This window comes from Macaca nemestrina, chromosome 5, assembly GCF_043159975.1.
Source record: "Macaca nemestrina isolate mMacNem1 chromosome 5, mMacNem.hap1, whole genome shotgun sequence".
In the NCBI taxonomy this organism is placed as follows: Eukaryota; Metazoa; Chordata; class Mammalia; order Primates; family Cercopithecidae; genus Macaca; species Macaca nemestrina.
The window spans coordinates 177150181-177163130 of NC_092129.1; the positions used below are offsets into that span (position 1 = coordinate 177150181).

A 12950-nucleotide genomic window follows, 5' to 3' on the forward strand; every position below is an offset into this window, starting at 1 on the left:
GTGATTCTCCTGCCTCAGCCTCCTGAGTAGCTGGGCCCACAGGCGCATGCCACCACACCGGCTAATTTTTTTTATTTGTAGTAGAGACAGAGTTTCACCATGTTAGCCAGGATGGTCTCCATCTCCTGACCTCGTGATCCACCTGCCTCGGCCTCCCAAAGCGCTGGGATTACAGGCGTGAGCCACCGCGCCAGGCCAATAAGGCCAACTGTTATTATTATTCTCATTCTACTAGTGCGACAACTTCAGCAAGGTTTATCTAGTTACCAAAACAATAAAAATAAAATAAAATAAAATAGACTGGGGATAATTACATCTCCACAAAAGTTTTCACAACAAAATAACTTCTACTTTTATATATTTAGAATATAATTCAATTGACCAGTTTTTGTCTCCTAAGAATATACTATATACTCCTTAAAGTAAAATACATCTCAATGTATGTTTCTTTATTTTAGAGTGCCTTGGATACAGAAATTTAATTCCTAAGTCAGCTTTTCAGATAACCCTTAAGAGGACAACACACCCTTTTTTTTGCTTCTGGATAAAAAGTCCCAGCAGTTGCACATTGCTTCTGGGTTTGCAGCTTCACTGCTCTTTGGGCCTTGGGTCAGCAGCCCTGCCTACATCTTGTGACTAAGGTCCATTGGACAAAACCAGATGCAAAAAAATGGGATAAAACCCAGGTAGGGTGCTCAAGAAGAGTTTGGGCTATAAACTCACACAGCGAAATTTCCCTTTGCAGTCTCATCTTTTTTTTCTTGACTTCGCTTGTTTCACTAGCATTCAAACCCAAGCCCATCCCTTTTAAATCTCCATTCCTCCCTTCCCTCATCAGGTGCCTGGCGTGTGAGGTGCCCCTGTGCTCATGAGGGAACTGGGCTGCTCTCCTTCTTCTGCTTTGAGGAGGGTCGGTTTTTTTTTTTTTTTTTTTCCTTTTAATAAAGGCCTTTTCACGTTTGTTTCTCAGGCCTTCCTCAAATACAAAACTGTCACTGTACCCTGCTCCTTCCAACACTAGGATATCAACTTCAAACCTTTGTATGAACTAAGTGGTGAGTAGTAAAACTTCGGTAAATGTATGGCAGCCCGGGCATGCCTCTGGAAGACTCAACCCCTAACGCAAAAACATTTAGTTCGTATTCTCTGAAATAGTAAAAAACAAACACAGAGCAAAACTCCACCTCCTCCCCAGCTTTCCTTTCACGTCTTGGTTCGGTAATAAGAAAAGTTAATCCACCCCCTAGTGCAACTGCAGCCTCCTTCTCGGCCAGGCTCACCTAGAACATTCACTGCATCATTGCATCCAAGCCAAACTCAGTTACTGAGGCAACTAAGTTTTCCTTCCCAAAGGGTCACAGGGAAACACATCCCTCGGGATCCCCTGGTAACCGTCCACCGATAATGCTGGGGAACCACAACAGCAAATGACTCGCTTTCCAAGGCTGGAGCTGGCCGCCTCGGTCGGCCACAGCGGGGGTGTGCGTTGGGGGTGTGCAGCATCCAGTTACATTCCTGACCCACTTTCGTGTCCCCTCCCTCCCCCTCCTCTTCCTCCTGCTCCCCGGCAAGCCGCGAGGGCGCCAGCACTCCGAGAAGCCACCCGCGAGCACTCCCTAGACCGCTGCCGGCTGGGTGCACCCGGCGTCGGGCACTACCAGGGGGACCCCGAGGGAGCCTGCCCCCACCCCCACCGCCGGCTTCCCTGCGCGCTCCCTCCTCGGTGGCGTGGACCCGCGGGCACCTGTTGGCGACCTCAGCCCCAAGCCGAGCCTCCCCCCACCCCCTCTCCACCCTCACGGCAAAGTCCCCTGTGGGAGGGAATGGGAACACTGCCCAGTTCGCGTTCTGCAAACCCCGCTTTGCTAGGAGGGCGCAGGGGCCGGCGGGCAACGTCTGCACAGCTGTTCAACTTAGCAAAGTGCAAAAGCGCCGCAGCCAAGCGGCGACTGGGTGGAGGGGATACTAACCCCCCCATCACCCGCCTCCCCCGAGGCGGAGCGGGGAGATGGGGTGCGCCCGCCCCTAGCCCAAATCCTCTGGAAACCTGGGCTCCTCGCTCTCGCAGGGTGGGGATGCTGTGGAGTCCGGGCTGGGGCCGCAGGGGCGAGGGCAGGTAGCGAGCGGGTGGTGACGGGTGGGTGTGCGTTCCGGGTAGCCCGGTGCAGGAAGGGGGAGGGAAGCTGCCGTCGCAGCTGCAACTTCTGAGCGTGCAGAGCAACTCAGCAACTTTGCCTGCCCCGCGCGCCCCTCCCCCGCGCCACCGGACCGGGCCGGGGGCTGCGCGGCGCCTTCGGGGGCAGACTGGAGGTGCGGGCCAGTGGGGAGGGGACTGGGCTGGGGCTGCGGAAGTGGCACAGCCTCTCGGGGGGCAGGAGTTGGGGGGCGCAGCCACCGGCCCCGGGGCTTGGAAAGTGCGCCCGGGCCCCCACCAGCCAGGCCCTCGACTGCCGCTGGGCTCAGCGAAAGGAAGAGGGCGGAAGGATGGCGGCGGAACCATGGAAACTGTGCTGGGTGGATAAATAAGGAGAGGGCCGCGCTAGGCCGTCCCGGGCTGCCAGCATCTCGGAGGGCGGATGCAGCGCCCGGGGGAGCCGCGGCCCAGCTCGCACAAGTTGTTCTTCCCGAGCCGCCGCAGGGCTGCTGCCCTCCCGCCCGGCTCCGCGCCTCAGCCGCCCTCGGGGGGCGCCGCCTGGAGAGGCAGGCCCCAACCGGGAAGCAGGCCGCCAGCGAGGGCTACGAGGTGTGGGGCAGAGGAGAGTGTGAAGGTGACCCCGGGGTCATCAGCTGTTTGTTCCGGGTCCTAAGGACTGCGCAAAGCCCTGGCCGGTCTCGCTGGTCCCGAGAGCCTGGAAACCCCATGTGCGCGTCCCGGAAGGTGGATTCAGGTAGTTCAGACATTCAGAAGCTTCAGTGGGGCTAAACCCAGGAGTACAGGGAAAGACTGGGAACCTGGGACGACCTGGGATGGCACCCGATGTCCCCGAAGTCGTGCCCACACCTTTTCAGGGCGGCTGCCGGGAGTCTGATTGGCAACTGGGAAGCAGGATGTAAACCGGGAGGTTCTGGCCAGGCCCCTGCGCTCAACCGCACCCATTCCCTGCAAGCAAACTTAGCCTCCAACCTTCCTCCCAGAGCTCACACACCATCTGACTCACTGCCGAGTTACTGATGCTCTCTGGCCAAGCCTATTGCCTGTAAAGCTAGAGGTTGTTCAATGGTGGTATTTTAAAGTTGAGTCACTTTAGGGTGTGGGGATCTTCAGATGCAAAGGGGTTATTTCAAGTGAAAGTAAACTACTTGCACGAAGAAGCCTGGCAACCAGCTGAATGATTTAATTACATGCCATCTTAATTTAAAGAGATTTGCATGCTCATGAGGTCAGCTGGACAGTTACCTTGTGATGTGTACCTGGAAATTACTTTTTAACTGGATAAGGTCAATTAATTTCACACCACGAACGGGTGAACAGTATTTCTCTTTTTTGTTCAACATTTTTGGTTCTTTTACTTCTTTTTCTCTTTTCTCTAATCCCATGACATTATTTTCTTCTACTTCTTAATGAAAAAAAAAAAATCACCTTCTACCTTTTTCCTCTGAAATAATTATGAAAGTCTAGGCTAGAGCATAGTTTTCCAGAATATCATGCCAAAGAACTAAATCTTCAGTATGTCCTTAAGTTATATTTGAAAAAAGGGCTCCGAGGTCATATATCACAACACATTTATTCCCAGATACAAACAGTTTTGAATATTAACATCTCTCATGTCTTATATTTGGTGCTGTCTTAGCATTGGGTCATAGTTTAATTGGCAATAATTTTCTTTCTTAGTGGTCCATAAAATAAGGAAGTTTGAGAAATGCTGACTTAAGTTAAATCAAGTGTATTTGTTACACAAGAAAATAAATACAGCAGCGTAAGGCCTTTCAGAATCTTTGATGTGCTAAGGTGTTTGTGAATCACCACGAAGCGCTTATAATATGAAAACTTTCCTAAGTATATTTGTTCAGTCACCGTTTTTGATTTTGGTTTTTGGTGAGGATTTTGCCTAGGGTTCGTATTCCTTTTGGGTGTTGCTGCTCTGCTCTTCTAGGAATTGTGGCAGATTTGAATAGGGTTGAGAGAAATGTTCACATTTCAAAATGATGTCATTAGGAATCATCAACTGATAAACCAAATTTAGTATAATTACCGAAAAGAGACAGACCGTTTGAGGAAACATTTAAAGGCAGAACTGTTCACATTTGGCTGTAATAGAAACTGAATCAGGACCATCTTTAGGGAATTGGTTCCAGGGAACATTTAGTAAGTCAGAAATTTCATGTATCTGATATATCTAATCCATGTTACACTACCTCCTGCATTATTTTAATTTGTAGGAGTTAATAAAAATATCTTATTTAAATTAGACTGGCACTAAGCTACTCCCCAGTTACTTACAAAAAGTCCCCCAAAACATTGTTATAGAAAAATAAGAAAGGCTGGTGAGCACATAAAAGTGTACTGTAGGCTGGGCGCGGTGGCTCACACCTATAATCCCAGCACTTTGGGAGGCCAAAGCGGGAGGATCACCTGAGGTAGGGAGTTCGAGACCAGCCTGACCAATATGGAGAACCCCATCTCTACTAAAAATACAAAAAATTAGCTGGGCGTGGTGGCGCATGCCTGTAATCCCAGCTACTTGGAGGGCTGAGGCAGGAGAATCGCTTGAACCTGGGAGGTGGAGGTTGCAGCGAGCCAAGATCCCACCATTGCACTCCAGCCTGGGCAATAAGAGCGAAACTCCATCTCACAAAAAAAAAAAAAAAAAAAAAAAGTGTACTCTAATTAAAAAGAAAGAAAGAGCAAGAAGCAGGTACAATTTTCTAAAGACAAATAAAATGGAGATAGAAGGCCAGATGTGGTGGTTCACACATGTAACCCCAGCACTTTGGGAGGCCAAGGCAGGAGGATCTCTTGAGGACAGGATAAGACCAACCTGGGGCAACAATGTAAGAACCCATCTCTACAAAAAACTTAAAACAAAAAATTAGCTGAGCGTGTTTTCACGTGCCTGTGGTCCCAGCTACTCAGGAGACTGAGGTGGGAGGATTGCTTAAGCCCAGGAGTTTGAGGCTGCAGTGAGCTGTGATCACACCACTGCAGTCTAGTCTGAGTGATGGAGTGAGACCTTGTCTCTGGGAAAAAAAAAAAAAATTGAGCATAGGAAAGAAAAATCTACCTCACTGATCCCTTACTAAAGGTAAGAAGTAAAGCAGAGATTTTTATAAGCAAATAACATATCCTACTTAGAATGTTTAAGATACAAATATAAAATGTGAATTTATGTACATTGGCTCATTTCACGGTACAGTAATCCTGTAAGGTAGACGGAGCCACCATACTTACCCTCAGATTGCATACCCTCCCATTCATTTATGTAACAAGCACTTATTGAGAACTTACCAGGCTCCAGACAGGACCCCGGACTTTGATGACAGAAAGACAAATATGAGAAAACCCGACTCTCTAGAAATTCAGTTTTGATAGGAGAGATGATATGTAAAATAAATAATTGTAATACAGTGTGACATGAAGGCTTAGAAAGGTTAATGACTTACCCAAGGGACCTAGAGTCAGGATTCAACTAGTCTTAAGATTTCATAAGACCCACTCTCTTCCACAATAGACATTCTCTCATTTTGGCAAATAACACCATGCAGATATAGCTTTTGACATAGACATAAAACCAAACATGTTGAATCTTAAAAGCCAGAAAGAAATTTAGAAATTACATAGGCTAACCCACTCATTTTACAGGCCTGGAAACTGAGACAAAGAAGAGAGATACGCTCAAGGTTATACAGTTATATAACAACCACATTAGGATTAGAAGCAAGGCTTCCCCACCCCCAGCTCTGTGCACTTTAAGGCACTGCCCTACAGTAAGACACAGTGAGAAGAAGTCTTAATAGAGCCTGTTTCCACTGCTGCGCAGTGTTTGGGCCTATCTCAATAAAGGCCTAGAGTGATTGTTGAATCGGTGATAAAATGTCCCATGACTAAGCACTTATTTAAAGACATATTTCTCAGAGGAACTGTAAGGGGATTTCAGCTGTGTGAGTTCCTTAAAAAACAGCCACCATCCTCAGAAGTTGAAGATACAGTTGATTTTAAAAAGTAAACAAACATGGGATGTTTGGGGAAATTTGAATACTATATATTAAAGACTATTAAGGAATTATTGTTACTGGTTTGAGTATTAGTGAATTTGTGATCATACCATAGTTTTCAAAGAGTTCTCATGTCTTAGACATCCATCATGAAATATTTGCACCAAAATGATGTGATGTCTGGTATTAAAATAATACAGCTTTTTTTTTTTTGATGGGGGTAGAAAATGAAAAATATGAATGAAATAAGATACCATCTGCTGAAACTGTGTGGTAGGCATGTGAGAATTCATTATACTATTATGTCTACTTTTGTGTATCTTTAAGAATTTCTAAAATAAAAAGGCCTTCTTTTTTGTCTATATGAAAGAAAAATGCTTTCCCTTCATTTTAGTTATGCACAGAAAGGGATACGCTCTATTTATTTCAGCCAGCTAACATTCTTCCTATGGAATATTAAGTTAGTCCCAATGCCACATCATCATGGAATCTATAGTATCATTAAGGGCCTCTTTGTGGCTAAGAAGAGTTGGTGCATTTCTGTTTTTATTATAAGATTTATAGAGCTGGTTTATAATACTGTATTCTTAATTGTATGGGTAATATATTTAAAACACATGTGGTAGCTACAGTTCTGGTTCTATTTGGAATGACTTTGGATTTTTTTCCCTTTCTGTTCATATAAGGTGTATCTGCATCTGGAAACGATCAAAATCTCACAAAGACAACACAATGAATGTGGTTAATTTAAGGGATAGACACCACTGAGGTTATAAGCAAGATCACTATCATTCAATAAATATTTGATTGGCAAAACTTTTGGTTTTGTAGGGAGCTGGAAAACTGTAACGTGGGCGGGGTTTCTAAGCACATGGAAATGAAACTAATGGCAAGATGAGACTAACTTCACGTACTCAGATGCTTAGGGGAAAAATATTGTTATTTCACCTTGCTTAAATTACAGAAAAACACTTTAAGGATGTGTTGAGCATCCCTTCCTGCTTTCGCATCATATTTCTGCTCTAAGTCAGTGGTTCCCAGTTGGTGGCTAAATACTCCCTCAGGGACACTGAGTTACTGCAAAGGGTCAATGATGCTTTATGTGCACCCAGCACTTCCTGCAAATGGAATAATAGTACTGGCATAAAAAGGCACTCTGTCCAAATGTATGTCTTTGTCATTAATTAGTAAACCACAAATTCATTTAGAAGCATTTTTACATTTATACATTTTTACATTATTATTTTGTTATGTATCTTTTATGTATTTATTTTTTTGAAACAGAGCCCCCCTCTGTCACCCAGGCTGGAGCACAGTGGTGTGATCTCGGCTCACTGCAACCCCTGCCTCCTAGGTTCGAGTGATTCTTCTGCCTCAGCTTCCTGAGTTGCTGGGATTACAGGTGCATGCCATCACGCCCAGCTAATTTTTACATATCTTTTAAATTAATGAATACTAAAGTACAACTATTGTTTTATATATATGGTGGGGGTCAAAAAAGGAGATCCAACTCTGATGAGAGAGAAAATCAATTTAGTAAAGCAGACATTCTCTCTCTTTCTCTTTCTATCCTTATTTTATGTAACAACATAATTTTTTGATTGATTTTATGGGATATAATGGTGTTGGGGATAACTCTATGCTCTCATCACATTTGTTTTATCATTTGGCTATCAAAACTAGAAGCTCCAAACATCTCTTCTTTGCAACTTCTTTATTACCTAATCTACTTTGGTGCCCAAGCCAAGAAAAGATTTTACAATCCATGCACACTATCAGACCTGAAATACTCAAGATATACGTCTCTGCTGGAACTTTTTACTGTCATGAAAACAAAATCGAGTGGTACTTGTCAGAAATACAAATGGTGTTCATAGTGACTCAGAAGGTTTTACTACAAAGTAAATTTTTACTCTGAATTTCTCTACTTGCTCTGTGTAATTTTCCCTTCAGCAGGGTATCGGTTTTTTTTTTTTAGGGGTCTTTAGTCGTGGATTATTGCAGCAAGCAAACAAGCAGATGGCATCATTGCTGAGCAGGGTTCTAGTGCGAAGGATGATACACTGAGCTCCCAATCATAATTGAAGGTGGGATTAGTTGGAAGAATCTTGTTTATTAATGAAATCCTCTTCATTTATTTTATTCCCCAATAATAATTTGCCACTTACTAAGCCCTTACTCTGCACCTGGCATTTTATGCTAATCTTCACAACAACCCTGAGAGACAAATCTTCTTCTTCCATATTTTACAGATGAGGAATCTGACACTTAACAAGGTTAAGTAATTTGAGGTCATGCATCCAGTGAGTGACAGAATTAGAATTAGAACCCAAGTCTGTGACTCCAAAGCCCTAACTAGCACAGATGGGGCTTCCTCACCAGCTCTTAGGACTAATGCTTTGAACCCCTGGTTATCTTTGCAGAGGCAAGAATTGCTGTAAACTGAGCCCGAATAAGGACAGCTGTCTCCTTAGCATCGTTAGTCACTTCTTCCTTCATCACTTCCCAGTGGATAGGAGGTTAGTAAGTGGCTTAACCGCTACCGAGATCATCCTCACACTCCATGCACAGATGGCACGGGGCTAGATGTGACTTAACCTAATTATTCTGCCCTTTCTGGCTTTTACTTCTAGAAGTAGTCATCAAAAAAAGGGAGACTTTGAAAGACTTACATAGGTCTCTCTACCTGAAAGAAGAGGAAATTATTTTCAAGGCAAATGAATTTCTAACTTTCCTGAAAGAAAGGGCGATTATTTATTTATGACTTGTCTGAGGAGCAGTCGATGAAGAGGCCATTGCACACAATAGCTATTAAGTCATACGTAACATGTGGACCCTGGAAGATTCCACTATTTGGCATGTATGGTGGCTAAAAAAGTGGAGAATCTTCTTGGTTTCTCTTCCCACCCAGCCTTTCTTAGGCACTTTGAAGAGAACTCACCTCTCACTTTCTGTGAGCCTTTTAGGACCCTGAGCCATATTATCATCAGCTAAAGTCTTTATTTATTTTTATTTCTTAGGACAGAGTCTCACTCTGTCGCCCAGGTTGGAGTGCAGTGGCACAATCTCAGCTCAGTGCAACCTCCGCCTCCCGGTACAAGTGATTCTCTGGCCTCAGCCTCCCAAGTAGCTGGGATTACAGGTGTCTGCCACCATGTCCGGCTAATTTTTGTATTTTTAGTAGAGACGGGGTTTCACCATGTTGGCCAGGGTTATCTTGAACTCCGGAGCTCGGGTGATCTCGGCCCACATCGGCCTCCCAAAGTGCTGGGATTACAAGCGTGAGCCACTGTGCCTGGCCAATAATGAAGTCTTTATTTGGCCATTTTCCTCAGTGTATTTTTTCCTCAGCATGTCTGCTTCGAGATGGATGAAGAAGCAGCCTCTCTAACCACCCCAGCTTTAAATCCAGTAGGATTGTCTGCCAGAAATAAACCCCTCTCTTTAGGAAGACAAAAGCCAAGAGTTTCAGGCTGACAGCTTCTGAGATCTCCCCTACACTACGTAAATCGTCACCACTCGCTGGGTAGAGAAATAAAAGGAAGGCACTTAAAAAGGTTTTCAAAAAGTAGAAAAAGTTATTCAAAAAGTAGAAATGAGGTCTTGTTATGTTGCCCAGGCTGGTCTTGAACTCCTGGCCTCAAGTGATCCTCCTGCTTTGGCTTCCCAAAGTGCTGGGATTACAGGTATGAGCCACTGTGCCTGCCTGGAAGCCACTTATGTTTATTTGAGAGTTGGGAGGAAGGGATGGCTTTCTGGACCCAAGGAAGCAGTAAGGCAGCAGGGCAGGGAGCAGGTGCTACAGGCAGGTGGCCGGCACTGCTGCCGGCCTGGAGGATGAGGGACAGCAGGAAGACAGGCAGACTAAGAGACTGCATGCTTTGTGGAAATAGCTGAAAATAGAACATGAGGTTAGGCCTTGAGAATTCTATTCCTGCTAATGGCAAAGAGAGAAGCCAAAGTCTTCCATACATAAGACCAAGGCAACAAACAGGGCCTTTGCACACCCTGGGTCTGGCCTGCCTGCCCAGGATGCCAGCTATCAGCCCTGACTCGTGGAAAGAGCTCAACTTTTTATTATTATTATTATTATTATTATTATTATTATTATTATTATTATTTTGAGATGGAGTCTCACGCTGTTGCCACACTGGAGTACAGTGGCGGGATCTCATTGCAACCTCTGCCTCCTGGGTTCAAGCGATTCTCCTGCCTCAGCTTCCCGAGTAGCTGGGACTACAGGTGCTAGCCACCACGCCAAGCTAATTTTTATAGTTTTAGTAGAGACAGGGTTTTGCCATATTGGCTAGGCTGGTCTCGAACTCCTGACCTCAGGTGATCCGCCCACCTTGGCCTCCCAAAGTGCTGGGATTACAGCACAGTGAGCCACTGTTCCCAGCAACTTTTTAATAATTTGTCTTCTTGCTGAATAACAAAGCTATCTAAGTAAAAGGATGTGCGTGTGTCTTTGTGTGTATGTGTTTTACCTACTTGGTTGATTTGGGTCACAGCTGCAGTTTATACTGTGCCTCTAAATTTTATTTGGAAGAAAAAGCAGTATTTCTTTACTTCTCTTTTCTTTTTCTTTCTCTGTCCTGCTTTTAGGCACGAAAGCGATATTTCATATCACAAATTCAGCTGCTGCTGCTGACAGTTTGCTCTGACTGTTTCTCACCCGATGAGGCAGGTTAAACTCTTGTCAGCCATATGTTGATTTGTTAACACTACCCATGTCCCAGGTAGCAGGCTCAGATGGGTCTCAAAATAGACCAGGCACACATGGCTGATAAGATCCCAGTGGGCAGAAGATAATGTTACACCATCTATGACATAACCTCTAGAATAATCACTGCCGCCCTTTGCTCCGGAGTCCAGCTCCAGCGTATGCAAAAGTGGAAAGTCCTCAAACAGTGGGGGGTTTAGTGTGTGTGTGCTTTCCTTGAAATTGGTTAAACTTCCACTCAGCTTTGGAAGCTTCTAACAGGCGGTGCACAGCCTTTTCTTCTCTTTCTTCTCCTTTTTTGCTTCAGTGGGATGGATGGCCAAACAAACTTTCTGGTGGCCGTTAAGAAGAAGAAAATTCTTTGCAGAAGCACGTGCCAGTGTTTTGCAATGCACGGCACACATCGAGGCTTGCGGCGCACACTGGGACACAATCGGATTCTGGAGCTCCAGGGACAAAGAGTGCGGCTAATTTGTGCAGCCGCTGCTTTAGAATGGTGAGCAGGGCGGACGCTCCTCTAAGGAGAGGGAGTCAGGGCATCAGCACAAATTGGTTTTCCAGGCGAAGGAAGGGGAAAGCCTCATCTTGGAAGAAATTTCAGTTTCTGTGGACCTGTGGACCTGATGTCAGGTTACCTCGCCCCTCCCCAGCAGGAGCCAAATGCCCGTGCCTTCTCTCCTGGAAAGTTGCCTTTCTAAGCTAGAGAATTGCTGCCACAAACTGATTCTGAGAGGAAGGGAATGTGCTCTTCATATTTGCAGAGAAAATCAGGAAGCGAGGAGTCGCAGCCCCGGCTTCCTGGTCGGGCTGCTGACTCACACTGTCATCCTTTAGGCGATTTCCTTCATTTCTCTGCACCTCAGTTTCTCAGTTAAATGAAGGATGAAAATGGAATTCCCCTAGAGGCATTGGGAATACCTCATTAATGTTTGCATTTCTTCTTGATAACTGGGATTAGAGATCTGATTACTGCAAAGCAGCATTACATGGAAGATTCCATCTTTATTGTCAACTCGAGGCCTATCTTTGAATGAATATCATTCAAGGTCTTTTGGTCACCTTTCCCACTATTCATTCCATGATGTCCCCTCCTCACTCCATCTATTCTTTTCCATGGTGACTTCAGGTGATGTCATTTGCATGAAGTTTTGTCTCTGAAAAGAGGAGGCTTTAATTTCTCTTGGTTCATTCCAGAACATGGTAGTCCATGGGTCACCCCAGGCTTGCCTGGTTGTGGGAGACGGGATTCAGAGGCCAGGAATGGGATCTCAGTCACAACCTCCATGCTCTTTTAAGGAATTTAGGTTGATTTTCTTTTTCCTCTTCAAAGTGTCGCCCTCTTTGTTTGGCTGGGGTGAATACATCACTTCCTCTTTGGGGGTCTGTGTTTTGTCTCCTGCTGGGTTTGAAATGTCATGTAATTTGTTGGGTTTTCACTGGATTATGTTTGGAGTTTGTTTGTTTTTTTTGCTGTTCCCAAATCATCACTGGTCACCAGAACCCTCTCTCTTCTACCTCCTGATTGATGAAGTGATAGAAATGTACACTCCTCAGCATTTACCAAGAGAGACACATTTATCTTGAACTGCTCTCTCTGTTCTGTTGCCTATGAAGGGAGTTCCCCTGCAAGGGCAAAAAAAAAAAAAAAAAACAAAACAAAACACCCAACAAAACCCCACAGTGCTGTTATCTTTTCTTCCTGCTGAGCAGTCAGGCTGCTCTGTTGCTTTGCTCATTATCTGGTCAAACTTCATTTGAGGGCGATCTCCATGCTCCTCATCCAGAATATGGTGCAAGCCTCAGGTCCTTCTCTCTTCAGACTCACCAACCTTTCCTTGGCTCCTCATAGATGACATTTTCTGTTCCTAGAAGCAACATTTCTCTGCTATAATAAGTAAATTTGGGAGGATACACTTGGAATTTATTATGAACTCATCCCACAAGCATTATTGATGTAACATGCCAGGCACTATACTAGACATCGGGTGTGTGATAAGAATAATGAGGTCGGGTGCGGTGTCTCACACCTGTAATCTCAGCAATTTGGGAGGCCAAGATGGGAGGATGGCTTGAG

At 45.1% G+C, this 12950-nt stretch overlaps 1 protein-coding gene and 1 long non-coding RNA gene across 4 annotated transcripts in view; one reads left to right on the forward strand and one right to left on the reverse strand.

Moving 5' to 3' along the window:
- LOC105487377 (ras responsive element binding protein 1) overlaps nucleotides 1-2133 on the reverse strand; it is a 202500-nt gene extending 200367 nt beyond the window's left edge. The window contains exon 1 of the mRNA XM_071097680.1: nucleotides 2048-2133. The gene's annotated coding sequence lies outside the window, so the exon portion shown is untranslated. The remainder of the gene's footprint in view (nucleotides 1-2047) is intronic.
- Nucleotides 2134-8053: 5920 nt separating this feature from the next.
- Nucleotides 8054-12950, forward strand: part of LOC139363509 (uncharacterized) — a 132503-nt gene continuing 127606 nt past the window's right edge. For 2 of the 3 annotated variants that reach the window (XR_011624060.1, XR_011624059.1), the window contains exon 1: nucleotides 11142-11372. This is a non-coding gene — a long non-coding RNA (uncharacterized lncRNA). Of the gene's footprint in view, nucleotides 8673-11141; nucleotides 11373-12950 lie in introns of those variants that run through there. The other variant, XR_011624061.1, reaches the window with a different exon arrangement.